Genomic DNA, 15,539 nt, shown 5'->3' on the forward strand with positions numbered 1-15,539 from the left:
GAAAGAATATTCGAACGGAAGGAAGGAAATGAGAAAAGGCACGGAACCTGGTCAGTGTTGGTGTATTAAAATCAGCTTTTTCCCAGAGGCAGTGTGGTATATGGGCTCCAAAACTGGGTCCTGGCACAGGAAATGGACATTCGTGGAAAACAGAAACAACAACATCAACAACTAGAGAAATCCAGATGAAGCCTGTCATTTATTTAATAGTAATGTGCCGTGTTACTTTCCTTGTTTGGCAGCTACGATACAAGATGGCAGCAGCATGGGAAGCTGGGCACGGGGGACAGGGAACTGTCTGCATCGTCTTTGCGACACTCTGTAAATCTAAACTTACTGTACAATTTAAAATTTACATTAAGAAACCAATACATTTCCCTCTGTGTAACGGAGACCATTCCAGTCTAATTAAGTCTCATGAATGAGCAGTAGTAGAACTTAGTCCCTTGGGACTGATAAAGGCCACAGATTTTAGGATGTTTTGTAAATGGAGGGGTGAGACCCATGGCAGGACACCAAGGGACACTGGAGGGTTGCAGCGTGTCTGTCAGGTGAGGTTCGAGACAGCGGAGCTCACGTGTCCTTGCCCAGACTCCCCCGGCCACCCTGTGCCAGAGAAGGGCTTGGGGGACTGATCTGCAGCCCCCCACCCCCTGCTGAGAGCCAGCAGAGCGCTAGGCCCCTGACCTTGGAGCCACGCTCTTTCTCTCCCCAGCCTGTGGTCACTGGTGTGTCCTGCCCATACCCTTCTGATCCGTGTCCCTAGCTGTGTGTGCCCCCACCCTGCACTCGGCTGGACCTTCCTCAGGGGATTGCATCTGGGTTCCGGGCTTGCCCTGCCCGTCCCGCTCTAAGATGGCTCAGAGCCAACGGCTGACAGGTGTGAGACAACAAAGCTCCACTCCTTCCTGTCTGGCAAGACAAGCTCTGAGGTGGAATGAACGCTCCAGAGACCCCCGGGCTCAGTCCATGGCTGGGATTTCACCTGGAATCACATTCTTGCTTGACTTCTTTCCATCTCGTCCTGTGTCCTCCACACCCTCGTGGTTTGTGATTTGTTTGCTTGTTTATTTTAATCATTGGTTCACGGTCTGCTTCTGGGAGATGCAGATCTCAGACCCTGGCATGGTGTGGTTCGCAGAAGGAATAGGCTATAGCATCAGCAGAGTTGCCCTCAAGCCCTAGCTCTGACACCTACCAGCTACATCACCTCAGAGGAGGCTTCCCTGCCTGTCGTCTCTATAAAGCGGCAGAAGCAAAGCACTTCCCACATGACTATAGGGCTTACATGAAATAATGAATGTCAAGTGCCTGGAACCCCTTCCCTGGGTCTCTGGGCAGCACAGCTTCCAAGCAGCCGGGGCCCCTTTCCTATTCGAAGGCTGTGTCCCTGGACCTCGGATAAACGCCCTGTGTGTCTCGGTCAATAGAGGATATTAGCAAATGCTCTGCCAAGTGTTCTGACTGCGTTTGCTCTCACATTCACCACCATAAAAAGTAAACAGCAGAATAAATGGCCCATCTGCTGCCATCAATCACACACACAATCTTCGCCCACTGTAACCCAAGGCAAATACGGTAATGACAAAATCCATAGCCGGGGCAATGACAGAGTGTTGGCTTGGACTTCCCGCTCTCCACAGCCCCGGTCCATGATCCATTATCTAAATGCACAGTAAGTGTCCCAAGAGATCAATACGTTGCCTGCCTCTGCTGTCATTGGGCAGGTTGGCTGCTTTGAGCCTTTGCGCCCCAGGGGCCTCTGGATGGTACATACCAGACAGTTCTAGAATCGAGGGCCTGGTTCCTGAGCAAAGTTCTGTGGACCATTGAGAGCCCAGAAGGTGGACTGTCCCATCTGGAGAAAGCCACCAGAGGAGTAGGGTTCATTGTCTGCAAGTTTACCAGTTACTTATACATATAAAAGGGAGTTTAAAATAACTTTTCTGGCTTCAAAAGAGATAGATGTTTTGACATTTATGAAAGTTAAGAGAAGAAAGTTCAAATAATTCAAAAAAATCGCACAAAAATGGCCGCTGTTAAAATATTGCTGTATGCCCTTTTAAACTTTTTCTACTCCTTATATGTTCAGCACACATATAAAAAATAAGATTTACTATGTTGCCCAACTGTGTTTTTACTTCTGTGTGTGTATCTTGTCTCGATGTAGGTACAGTTATAAAATATGTACGACCCTGTTAATAATATATGTGAAACCATTATTTAAGAGTTGCATGCTATTTTATTACGTGAATGTACCTCGGTTTATTTAAGTACTGTCCTATTGTCGGGCATTGAGGCATTTCAAGTTTATGTAATTATGAATAGCACTTTAAAAACAAGGTTGTTCATCAAAGTCTGATTAGCTCTTTAGTATCAAATCCTAGAAGAGTGATTACAGGTCAATGGTATGAACCTGTTAAGAGTTTTGATACACACGCGCCAAATGCACTTCAGAAAGGTTTGCCAGTTGACTTCATCGTCCTAGGAGTATATCTATATCTATTTCTTTGTATTCTAACCAACACTGAGTCTTCTCTTTAAAAAGAAAAGAAAAGTCTGCCAGTTTAATAGGTAAAAATAATACCTCACTAGTCTGCCTTGTGTTAAGTAACGATACCAACCGGATAATTGTGATTCGTTCATTGTTAGTTTAGCCGCACTGACAGATGAGGACATAGAGCCTGTAGAGAGTACATTGCTCTCCAGCATCACATAAGCAAAAGCAAAACGAGGTATACACAGGTGAGGCATATGCTTCTTTACTCTAAAATCTCTATTACGGCAGAGTAGTTTTCATTAAAACTTTTAAATAAACTGCCAAGCCATGGCATTTACCTATCTCACATTTGAGTTTAATGAAAAAGATTTTAGTAACAAAAAGTTTGATGAAAGGATAATATAGCCACGAGAATATGCCTCTTCCGCACTTAGTTAATAAAACCCTTGTCATGTGAGGTGCCACGCGGGGTCTCTGCTCCCGCTCCCCATATAAGAACGCAGAATCTGGTGAGGCCAAAAAGGAACACCCACAGAGCCGTGGATAGGGGAGTCATACCACTATATTCTTGCTGGCGGCTGGGTTAGAGGCACAGGAAGCAGGAGCCACACGATCTGCAATCCACCGACCGCTTCTCTGCCAAACAACCGACCCCTTGCTAACTGCAATCCGCCCTTGCTAGCTCAGACACGGCAGTTATATTAGTGGCCAGTGGCTCACTGGTTACAGCTAACGGCCAACTAGCCACAGCTGATGGCCATCCAATCACAGTTGATGGCCATTTACTACCCGAGTGAGCACCTTTACATGTGAGGCCGAGAGCCTGGAAACTGCACTCCTGGCTCTGTCCCCACAACCCTCTTTGTTCTGGAAGATAGGACGTGTGCACTTGTGCGTGTGTGTGTGTAAACATGTACGTGTGCGTGTGTATGCATGTGTACATGTGTGCAGGAGGCACTGCTGTGAGCCAGGAGCACAGGGGGGCCCTCACCCTCTCCCCTCTGCTCACTGGTGCTTCTGTCCATCATTATAAGACAGAGACTCTCACGTTACATAGGCGGCCATTCAGCCCACACCCCTGTGGGCATTCATTCCACAAATATTTCTCTTTTTTTTCTTTTTAAGATTTTTTATTGGGAAAAGGAACAGGAATTTATTGGGAAACAGTGTGTATTTCCAGGGCTTTATTATTATTATTATTGGGGAAGAGTAGTGTGTTTTTCCCAGGACTCATCAGCTCCATCTAAGTCAAGTTGTTGTCCTGTCAGTCTTAGTTGCAGGCGGCACAGCCCACCATCCCTTGCGGGAGTTGAACTGGCAACCTTGTGGTTGAGAGCACGCGCTCCAACCAACTGAGCCATCTGGCCACCCGGGAGGCAGCTCATTGACTTCTAGCCGCGGAGGGCACAGCTCACTGGCCCATGTGGGAATCGAACTGGCAGCCCTGTTGCCCAGAGCTCGCGCTCTAACTAACTGAGCCACCTGTCCGCCCCATCCACAAATATTTCATAAACAACTCTGCTTGTCGTTGGGGATAGGATTGTGCACACAGCAGGAACAGTGCCTCCCTCATGGAGCTTCTGTGCAGCGGAGTGAGGCAGGAAGGCCGAACCCTGAAATATCATGGCTTGTACACAGCCTGGGTAATCAGCAAAGGGTCAGTGATATGGATGGCTTTTTCCACGAGGCAAATGCCAGTATGCCACAGGGCCATTTTGCAGAGGGCGTATGAACTGCCCATGGGTACGCTAAAACTGGCCAACAAGTCGGACGCTAGCATGCCTCCTGTGGTGAGCTCAGCAAGGTCTGCCAGCGTCACGTACACGTAGCACATAAGCTCACGGTCTGTCCCGTTTCCTCTTCCAACAAAGCTGGCATGCTGATTTACACCGCAGCGTACACCTTGATTAGACATTATTAAGTGGTCATTAATGAGCAGCATGACCGTTCTAATGTCCCCGAGTATGTTTGAACAGCACAGCGAGGAGCAGTGATCAGTCAGCATACATTTACATATCCTCCAGAAAGCCAGACAGAAAGCGGAGTTGGCTGTACTTTGTACCTAGACGTCTGCAGAGAAAGCTCACCTGCGTTTACACCAGGTCCTGACAAAGCCCTGTCACCAGAGCTTGGAAAGGGACCTCGAGAACAGTGAGGTTGAGGACTTGTGGGACCTCGAGAAGAGTGGGGGGCGAAGGCTTGTGGGACCTCGAGAAGAGTGGGGGTGAGGGCTTGTGGGACCTCGAGAAGAGTGGGGGGTGAGGGCTTGTGGGATGAGGTTGTGTCATGCAGGGTCTCTGGTCCCGCTCCCCACACCAGAACGCAGGACATGGTGAGGCCAAAAAGTAACACCCACGGAGCCATAGGTAGGGGAGTCATACCATTATATTCTCAATGGCAGCTGGTCAAGACACAAAAGCAAACATCCACCAGTACCCCAATGAGGGGACTTCCTGCACCCCAGTCTCGCTGGCGGCCGGGCGAGACAGGAAGTAGGATCAACACAATCCGCCATGTAATCCGCTTGCTAACCCCACCCCCTAGCGTAGCCACGGCAGTTATATTGATGGCTAATGGTTCACTGATTACAGCTGATGGCCACCCAGCCACAGTAGATGGCCATCTGATTACAGCTGATGGCCATCTAATAACCGAGCCAGCACCTTTCCACATGAGTTCGAGAGCCTGGAAACTGCTCTCTGGGACTCTGTCCCCACAGGCTGCACCCCCGACATTCAGATGCAGAAGAGTAGCAGGTCGTGTCTAGCTCCTGTCACGTGTGGTGACCTCAGCCACCCCTGCTCGGATCTCACTGGTCTGTGGGAATCTGGCACAGAACACGGGAGTCCCCTCGGTGGTCTCGCAGGTAGTCTGTTTCCTGCTGATGCTCGGCAGGTTCTAAGGACAGACCCTTCTGGCAGTGCAGACTCAGAAGGCGCTCGGCTGCGGGCACGCCCCCCACTCTCCCTTTTGTCCCCTCATTCCTCGCAGCTCGTTCCCTTGCTGCCACCTCCTGTCTGGCTTCCACGCTGCCCCCGCAGTGCGCTCTGAACAGACGCACCATGAGGGAGACCTGCCCTGCTCATCAACCCAACACAGCCTCTTTGGGGACCAGAAAGGTGTGAGACAGGCTGCGAGGAAGGCCTTTTTGCCCCTGAACTACCCCAAAGCTCAGTTTCCCTGTCAAAGCAGCCACAGGTAGAAAAAATGTGCCACACGTGTGCCCCAGGGGCAGGCGGGCATGTGGGGGTTTTTCCTCGTCTACCCCTTCCACGCATGCTCAGGGCCTGTCTCACGCAGCACTCAGTCTTTTTTGTTGAATGAGTGAGTGAAGGGGCTGCTCTCTTGCCCTGGAGCCCGGGGCCTCAGGAAACTGCAGTGGCCGTGGCACTCCAGGGCCCCCACATTCTGTGCTGTCATCGCCATGCCAGCTGCCTTAATAGGCACCTCCACTTAGAAGCTACGGGAGGCCAGGTGCCCAGCGGAGGACGTGACTTCCGATTATGGCAGTGATTCGCTTGCCGACGAGACCTGCCGTCTTCTAAATTTGAAGTCCAATTTGAAAGATTGAAGAGCTCTTCAAAAATGTGAAGCGCTCCCAGTAATCTCCAGCTGGGTTCCACTCCACCTCCCAGAGTTCTGCCTCCGCCCGTCAGGCCCAAGCCTGTAAACACCAAAACGAGGGTGTAACTCAGATGGTTCTGGACCGATGGGGAGGACAGGGAGATGCAGTGCAGCGTCAAACGTGTCAGAAGATAAAGCAAATTGGCACGTTTTCTCGGTGCGGGCACCATGTCCTCTGCTCCCCGGCTTCTCTGTCAAAGAAAAAGCAGCTGGGTCTGCAACATGAAAAAGGCCTTCAAGTTCACAGACTGGCACAAGCCCGTGTCCCAGCTTGCGGACTGGCCACTCCTCCCACGGATAATTTGAGTCCAGGGATGTTTGTCTAATTGAGATGTCGTGTGCAGGTGGGGGAGTGTGCGAGCTGCACTCGCAACAACTGCTCCCTCTCCGAGTGGCATTGGAGCCCTGAGTTACAGACCCAAACACTCGCCTCTTACTGTGGTTGTAAAGATCTCACAGTGAAAAGGTGTGGAACATGGACGACTCTCAGAAATCTCACTGCCATTTCAGCTCAGAAGTCACTTCCTCTAGGAAGAGTTCCCCAGCCCTCATATGTCCCCAAAGCCACTTGATTGAGTGGCCTCCCTCTTGCCCCCACCCGCAGCCAGGCTGAGAGCTTCATGGGGCAGACAGGTCATCACGCCTGGCACCCAGCCAGTCCTGGCAGAAGGCCGGTGCTGACTATTCGTGCCGTGTCCACTCAGCAGATGCAGAGCCCGAAGGCGGGCCCTCCGTCTCTCAGCAGAAAGCTGTCTGCCTCTATCCTCTGCCCCAGAGTTTCTTAAACTTCGGGTCATGAACGAAAGGTTATTGCACTTCAACCTGTTTTCATCCTCGCGTCGGCGACGGGACCTTCACTGTAAGGAAAACAGACCTTATTTTGAATTCAGATTAAAATTATACAAAAGCTTGAGAAAGCTGGAACTTACAGGGTAATCAAGCCAGCAGGCCTTATTGGTCTGCATGGGGATGTGGCTTCCTGACCCTACTGCAGGCGTTCCCCAACAACACACGCACCCCCACACACCCGAAGCCTACCTGCTCCAGCCCCGTGGATGGGAGGACACACTGCCCCATCCCGCTTTGAAGTTGGGTGTGGCACATGACATGCTTTCACCAATACGTTGTGAGTAGAAGTGATGTGGGTTTGCAGTGTGAAGACCCAGCACCCAGTGGGCTGTGTGATCTTCCTGTTGTGTTGATGAGGGAAGCTTGAGCTGAACTGGACCCTGGGCCAGCCACAGTCCCCGAGTGACCATACTGAGTCCCCTGCCAGCCTGTGCTTGGACACAGAACATTAGCAAGAAATAAACCTCTGTTGTATTAATCCGCTGAGATTTGGGGATATTTATTACTGCAGCATAACTCAGCGTGCCCTGACTGATACAGTAGGTAAGGATATAACACAATTGTTACTCTGGACTTTTTATTTGCACCCTGTAAGCTGCTGCTTCCTCTGATTTCTCATTGTCTCTTCAAGGCCAGGCAATCCAGCAGCTGTTTCCAATAACCCATTTTTCCCCCCAATCACACATTTCCTTTGTGGAGTTCTTGGGGAGAAACTTAGAGCCCTCCCCCAGCGTAGACCCAGTCCACAGGTCACCGCGTGCACTCTGGCCCCACGTGGCTGCATTCCCTCTCTTCCACCCACTCTGCAGCAGATGGAGCTTTCCCAAGGCTATTTCAGCTTGTCAGTCTCATAGCACATGTTTCATTGTATATTTTTCCAATTAAGTTAATTGAACTGAAAAGTCCCTTTGTATGACTAAGAGGCCTCTACTTTCCCTAACTGCTTAATGGCTTTTTCTTCCTGCAAAGGCATTTTTTTCCTCTCTTTTATCTGACTTCAAACACTCCTTGGTAAGCATTTCTAATTGTCTTAGTATAAACGCAGAACAGTTGGTTTCCCACACCATGGAACACTTACAACCTGCTGTGCATCTGTGTGTGTTTGTGTGTGTGTGTGGTTTTGCAGACCCCTCTCACTCTACCTGGTCCCCCGTGGCCCCCAGTGTGTGTGTGTTATGTGTGTTTATATATTTGTAATTTTTAAAGCTCTAGCGAGAACCTTATCTTCCCCCCTAAAATCCCTTTAAAGCCTTCAGCCTAGCTGAAGGAAACTAGCCACGATCCTGGGCTCAGTATAGTTACTTGTAATTACCTTCAGGTGCAGAAGAATTCCTTCCCATTCTTTTCCCACTATCTCGAAGTAAATAGAAGTAATTTATTATGGAGAGTGCTGCCGCTCTGCCGGTTTGGCGGGTGGGAGCTGACATTTGGGGTATTGTGTGATGTATAATGAGTCTGAAATGAGTGGTTCTGATCCAGTCAGTGTGGAAGGCAATTTCCCTTGTAGGCAAAATGCTTGCAAATTGAGTTGCGTATCTTCACAGAGGCAGGGAATGGCATAAACCGTGGAAATACTGATTTTGATTCTGCATTTTTTAGAAGTTGTTTTGGATATGTATTCAGGAACACATTTTCTCTGAGACGGAACCCTATATTTTCTGCCAGATAGATGTTTGAAAGATGTCTTTGGTAAGAATTGTTTTTCAGATGTTATGGAAATAAAATCAATAGGGGCTAATTTCTACTTGTCGCTTTCTATGAATATGGCCTGATAAGGCTGTGGACCAGCCACCACGTGAGTCTGGGCGCGCTGCTGTCCGCCTCTCCTTCCTGTCCTCTCCCACCCGGGCAGGACGGCTCTGCTCCAAGGGAGGTACAAAGGTGGGACTCGCTCAGAGATGACAAGGTAGTGCTCGGCCAGGAGGAGAAGAGGAACCAGCTGGGGATGAGAGATGGCACACACAGGCGGAGACAGCTGCCACCTCTGAAACAGCAACATTATTGAACTGGAAGTGCCAACCGCAAGGTGAAGGAATGTGCAGCGCTACCTGGAAACTTCCCTGGGACCAGCCAGCTTCTCGTGCCGCCTCAGGAAGGGGCAGGTGCTCTGTCTCTCTGGCCTCAGCCTCTCCCCCTCCTCCTGGCCTGTCTCAGTTGATTTCAGGAAGGACATTGCAGAACATCAGGAGGAGTTAGTTAAAGCTGTTGTCCACCGAGTCCGTGCTTCCTTCTGATAAGACGGTCGGTTTGCACAAATTCACGGAAACTTGTGGCAAACGTCCACCCCATTTTGGAGTGCCCTTTTGCTCACCTCTTCCCACACTCTTGCTAGGGCAGCCGTGGCCTTGCAAACGCTTCCTAATGGGTCCCTGTTCTTCCCACCATGGAGTCAGTCTTTGGGACCGACTCACAGGTGTCGTAAGTCCCAGGAGGACACCAGTGACTCACGCCCATGAGCCAAAGTCGGCTACCAAACCAGGAGGTGAGGCCTCAGTACCTGCGGGGTGTCCTCTGCAACCCATCACCCTCCACCAAACAAAACACCCGTTTCCCACCTCGTCTGACCTGTTCTGCACTGTCCCCCTCCCGTCGGCTTCCTGTTGGGTTTGAACCATGGCAAGACAGGTTAGGAGTTTCTTTTCCCTGATCCATCCCTACTCTAGATTCACAGTCTGGCCGTGGCTGACCTTTCCCTGACTACAGCTGCCATGGGCCAGTCCCTTGTCCGTGTTCCAGGCTCTCACTGGGCTCCAGTAATGCCATCCTCCCTTCACCCCTGTGGAGACAGAGTCCTAGAGAGCAGTTTCCAGGCTCTTGGCCTCACGTGGAAAGGTGCTGGCTTGGGTAGTAGATGGCCGTCCGCTGTGATTGGTTGTCCGTGAGCTGTAATCAGTTAGCCAAGTAGCCACTGATGTAACTGCTGTGGCTGCTTTGGTTGGTTGGTTGGTTGGTTGGTTGGTTGGTTGGTTGGTTGGTTGGCAGAGAAGCAGATGGCGGATTGTGCATCGTGTAGCTCCTGCTCTCTATGTCTCGCCCGGCCACCAGCAAGACGCGTGCAGGAAGACCCCTTGTTGGGGTACTGGCGGATGTTTGCTTTTGTGTCTCACCCAGCCGCCATCAAGAATATAGTGGTATGAACCCCCTGCCATGGCTTCGTTGTTGTTCCTTTTTGGCCTCACCATATCCTGCGTTCTCGTGTGGAGAGTGGGACCAGAGCCCCTGCATGACAACCCCTCACCCCTGGGGGTGATGCAGCTTGCTGCGAGTCTCTGGGTGCCCTGATACCTCCTGTTAGTTTTCTTAGCCCTACCCACAGCTCCCCAAGTGGTCTCTTCCTTGAATTCTCTTCACCTAAACCAGGGGTGTCCAAACTTTTTTCAACGTTTTCCACCACAGCCGGGCCACTCACTCGAGGTGAAGTATGTATTGCCTCACCTGGTTTATTTAAGTAAACTAAATATATTTTTGGAATTTGCTGCAGGCCAATTAACAATGGATCGCGGGCCACAGCTCGGACACCCCTGCCCTAAACCATCTGCAATGCGATCTGCTCTCGCCTGGGTCCTGCCTGACAGAAACCCGCAGTGTAAGTTCAGTAGAAATAAGGCAGCTTGGAGGTATCAGTGGTCAGGGGCAGCTTCCTGGGCCGGCGGAGCTTCAGCTGGACCTTGAAGAACCCCAGATAACGTGAAGATTGAGAGAATAGCTGGTATCTGTCTGGACTCTGTTTTATGCCTTTTGCAACTATGCAGCCTGGCTGAAGCAAAAGGAAATTTATCAGCTCTTGTAACTAAAAATACAGGGTTTCAGGCATAGCTAGATTCAGGGACTTAAGCAAAATCATCAGAGTTGGTCTCTTCACATCTTAGCTCTGTTTCTTCCTGGTTGGGTTCATTCTGTGGCAGGCTCTCTCTTTTTGGTGCAAAACTGAGCCCAGTAAGCTTCAGGCGTATTTCATCCTGTTAGCTCGCTGTCTCAGGTGGAGCAAAATGCTTTTTCATCCACTACCTAAGGCAACCTCTCCCAAAGGACCCCGTTGGCCCCGTGTGGGTCAGAAGTGCACACGCACAGAATCACGCGCACACACGCATGGACGCACGACCAGTCACTGTGTCCAGAAGATTGGGACATTCTAATTGGCTAATGTGCTCACGCTTATGATTGGGCAGGAGGGGCTTTGGGGTAAGTATGCCACGATGCTGGAAAGGGCGGCTTCCAGAAGGAAGGAAGGGAGGAAAGGCAAACAAAAAGTCACAGATGTCTACTTGTATATCAATTTGTCCACCTACCTGAGCTCAAAACCAACCCAGGCCCACTGGGGTGATGCTCAAAAGCCATTCTGCTGTAATATTCTGACCTTGAACCCAAACGTGGGTCTCTAAGTCTATGGAGGGTTTGCCCGAGATGCCACGACCTGCTGAGTGATTCTCCTCTGCCTCCTGAGACTAGCTCTGTGGCTCCTACTCCATGCAGCCCTTTGAGGCCCATGGTTCCCTTCTGGGGGTCAGGGCATTGGAAGTGATGGCAGAGAATCACTTCCTCCCCCGCCCAGCCCGCCAGGCAGGTTCACCTAGAGGGAGACGAGGCTGATAGCAGCCTCTTTGCTTCTCAAACAACTAAAATGGTGTTAGCATTTGTTCTAGACCGATGGCAGGGTGACCTTCCCAAGCTGCCCGTCCTTAATTTGATTTTAATCATCTCTGTCCTTAACTGATCACCCAGGGGCTTCCGGGGAAGGAGCCTGGAACTTCCTAGCACTTTAGTATTTTTACACATTGAACCTTCTGGTGGCTGTGAAAGCAGAACAACGGCCTTAGAATAATAAACCGTTCAGCCCATCCTACTGAAACAGATAATGCCACTTCTAATGAATTTCACCTGGACGTTTTTCAAAGTCAGGAAGTGCATGTGTGTGGTGTTGCAGGCAGAGGTGGGGAGAGGGGAGGGAACAGAGCAGCACACACTTGACAGGGGTTAAACATCTGTCTCTAAGATGCCACAGCTTCCAAGGGCACTTTTCCAGGTAACCTCAGAGCTGCATCTGTCCAACCAGTAGCTCAACGTCTACCTTTGTAAGCCAGCACCCACCTTTGCTTCGTTCTCGGTCAGTTCAGCACTGTTACTTCCCGCAGTGAAACTGGACCCCCTCCTTTTGCCAGTTCATGGTGCTGCATATGACCCGATCCCATCGGGAACCCCAGACTGCGTGTTCTCCCCACGCTGTGAACACTCACTGTGTCACGGCGTGCCCTCACCAACAGCACCTACAAGCCAGAAAAGTCAAAACACCCAGGGGTTGGGTGGCAGGTTAACCCTCAGACTTTCCAAAAACGACTCAGGGTAGGTGTTTGCCCACAGGGAGGAGAGGGCGGGAGCGATCTGCGCCAAGATGAGCCAGGGGTAGCCCCTGTCCTAACACCGGCATCTCTGCCCAGGACCTCAGAGAGGCTGAGGATATAGCTTTTGGGGTCCTGCATTGAAGGAGAAGCAGATGCTGAGGAACAGGTCACATTTGAGAGGCAGAATCGAGTTCCCCAGGTTCATGGCCACGAGAAAACTCACCCACGCTCTGAGCCTCGGTCTCGTCATACATTTCAAGGGACACTATCAGTGCCCATCTCACCAGAACACGGGCATGCAGCACTTGGTGTCTCGGCGACAACAGTAGTCGGCAAACGGCAGTTACCAGTCGGCTGAGGAGCCTGGTGATTCTGACCTGACTGATGAGGTCCAGCTCTGCATCTACACGTCTGTTTGCTGGTTTCCCGTCTGGTCCGAGCTCCGCTTCCCTAAGGAAATCCAGGTCCAGGCTCCTCTCGAATTTCCCAGCTCCTTATTTGCATAGGAAGGATTATTTTTGGGGGGGAGGGGAAGCAGACACAAAATATTTTCTTTCATTTCTACCTTAGTAGAACCGATGATAGCAAATAGAAAAACAGCCTTATTTACTTAGGAACACACAGAAAAATAATCAAAACATTGAAAACCAACCATGCAGAAAGTTTACAAACACAGAAAAGGCAATGCGCTCTCCGGAAACAGCGTGATGTCTTTCTCATTTACCTGAAACAAACTGTGCTGCAAACTTACCTGTTAGTAAAAACCATCTGCAAAGACATGACCAGGTGAATTCTAAATATTGACTTCCCCCATTTCATTGAAAGGAAAGAAATTCGTTTTGGGTTTGATATTTAAACAATACGGCTTTTTATGCAACTGCCACCTTCCCAAGCCGTTAATACCTCCCCACCAACACACACACACACCTCACATCTAAAGCAAGCATGTGCTGTGCGAAGGGCCCCCAGGCACATTTTCTGTCCAGGTCAGAATCTCCTGCCCCGACTCCCCTGCCATAGCACACTTCTGAAATATCAGCTCTGACACTTGGTTGTATCATTTGCGATTCAACACTCACTGTTTTCATCCATGGACGGCTAGTTCGCTGGTTTTATTTCGTCCTTTATCTTTTTCCCAATCAATAAAGCTATATAACTAGTGTTTAAGATACCACAGTAGACACTGAGGTCGGCAGACAGGACATGCTAATCGATTTTTAATTATGGCTTTAATTTTATATGACGCCATTTAATTTTATTAGATGTATGAAAGTGATGCTGTCAGCTCACAAGATCTACCACTTGGGCCAGGGCACCAGATATGTCCCCAGAGGCTGCACGCAGGTGTAGGACACCATTAAAAAAGTCATAGCTGGGCATGTGTTGCACTGAGCATATTGTGCACATAAATGTCACATATGGCCGAGTGGCTGGAATGGCTCCCTTCCTGGCAACGTCTGAGTGAGCAGAGCTGCTGCAGCTCAGAGCCCACAGGGCGCAGAGGGCTGCAAACTGACCATGGACCCACTGTCGCCACCAAGGTGTCCCATGGCCTTAGTGAGGTTATTTTGCTTTTCTGAGCCTCTTATTCTGTGTCAGAAAAATGAGGATGGTCCCAGTTAGTCTCCTTGGGAAAAAATAGAAAGCAACACAAACTCAGCCAGGACTATTGGTATTTACCTCCCTGCCCTGGGAAATTTAAAAAAAAAAAAAAAGGAAAGAAAGAACAGAACAAGGAGTGTAAGGGATACTGTGGGTGCTTTTCCTGCGTCCCCTCTAATCCCTGCCCCAGCTCCTGCTTCCAGCATCCTGACCCCGAACACTCCTCGGCCCAGAGCAGAGACTGGGCGTGTGTGTGTCACACGCATAAACTCCCTGGTGTCACTTGAATTTCACATCCCTTGTCAGATCGTCCCCTTCCAGGCCACGCTCTGCCACTCTCTATGGGGTTCTCCTGAATGACCTGTTTGAGTAAGTCTCTTGCATACAAATCCTTGACTCAGCAAATGAGGAAAAACAGACCTAAGACAGGGAAAAAGAGCTGCAGAGTCACATGATGTCACAGGCCAAGGGAAAGCTTCATCCAGCCCCAGTTTGAAGGGCAGAGGCATTTTACACCAAGATTCCTTCATCAACTGTCGTGTGCGTGCGTGAGTGTGTGTGTGTGTGTGTGTGTGTGTGTGTGTGTGTACAGAATATTAAAGACCGTTTGCCATTGTAATGGGCTTTTTCGTGCCTGAACAGAGAAACAAGTGGGATTGAACGGCATTAGGGTAGCATCCAACTGTCTCATCCAAACAGTATTGTCAGATGGAACCTGAATTCCTGTGCAAGGACTTGCCTGAATTTCCAGAACCGGCCACAGGTGCCACATGTAGTCAGCCATTGATCAAGCAAAAAGGGCTCACCTGTGTGCCCAGGAAGCCAAGTGTGCCACTTCCTAAAAGGAGAAAATAAATCGAGTGAGCAGAGTCCTGTAATAACGGATGGGATGAAATTGTACTGAATGTGTTTCCAAATGGCACAGAAATGTGCCAAGTTGCTAATGTCTAATTTCTACTTTGTTTTCATGACCATGTGGCAGAAGGCATACTCTTTTGTCTTGTGGAATTTGGAAAGCCTTCTTAAAGGTGTTTGACGGCGTCCTCAGGCACCCTGAAGGCTGCTTGAGTGACGTTGATCCAAGGAGGTTTACTTTGCTGCCTTTCCTCTGTTGATTTCCCTCCTGCCCACATTTTATCCAGGAAGTCTCTGTTCTCTCAGATTGAACAAATGACTCCCACCCTTATCTGCACTTTTCTTGTGGCATGTAATTCCGTACATTCGCTGGCTGGATGCATGTCTGCCTCTCAAGTGAAACTCTTTCAATTGGTTCATGCATCTAGTACACAGCTACTGAGCCCCTTCCCTGTGCAGAAGGTTTTTCTAGGCACGTGACCCTGTTTATTGCACACCTACTATGTGTCCAGTCTTCTAAGCACAGACAGGGCCACCAGAGGTGAACAGGGCACCAAGTTCCCTGTCTGGGGAGCGGCAGTGTGCTGAGGGGAGGAAGCCAGCAGATGAAGAGTTCCTGAGAGTGATAAGATCCACCAAGGAAATGAATCAAAGTGACGTGGTAGGAAGCGGGGTTCAGGGACAGTGTGGGGAGGGGACGGTTTAGCTTAGAAGGAGCTAGCAGGTGGGCAGGGCAGGCTGGCAGAGCCCTGAGGCTGTGAGGGGGACCT

General features: G+C 50.1%; 2 long non-coding RNA genes across 4 annotated transcripts in view; one reads left to right on the plus strand and one right to left on the minus strand.

The window, feature by feature from the left end:
- LOC141567529 (uncharacterized) overlaps positions 1 to 15,539 on the plus strand; it is a 277,594-nt gene that overhangs the window by 259,750 nt on the left and 2,305 nt on the right. The window lies entirely within an intron of this gene.
- The window catches only part of LOC141567531 (uncharacterized), a 55,754-nt gene continuing 40,603 nt past the window's right edge, over positions 389 to 15,539 (minus strand). The window contains exons 4-5 of one of the 3 annotated variants that reach the window (XR_012490232.1): positions 12,062 to 14,752; positions 389 to 6,981 (exon numbers count right to left, since the gene is read on the minus strand). This is a non-coding gene — a long non-coding RNA (uncharacterized LOC141567531). Of the gene's footprint in view, positions 14,753 to 15,539 lie in introns of all 3 variants that reach the window. The other 2 variants (XR_012490233.1, XR_012490231.1) reach the window with 2 other exon arrangements.

Source organism: Rhinolophus sinicus, linkage group LG11 (genome assembly GCF_036562045.2).
Source record: "Rhinolophus sinicus isolate RSC01 linkage group LG11, ASM3656204v1, whole genome shotgun sequence".
Taxonomy (NCBI): Eukaryota; Metazoa; Chordata; class Mammalia; order Chiroptera; family Rhinolophidae; genus Rhinolophus; species Rhinolophus sinicus.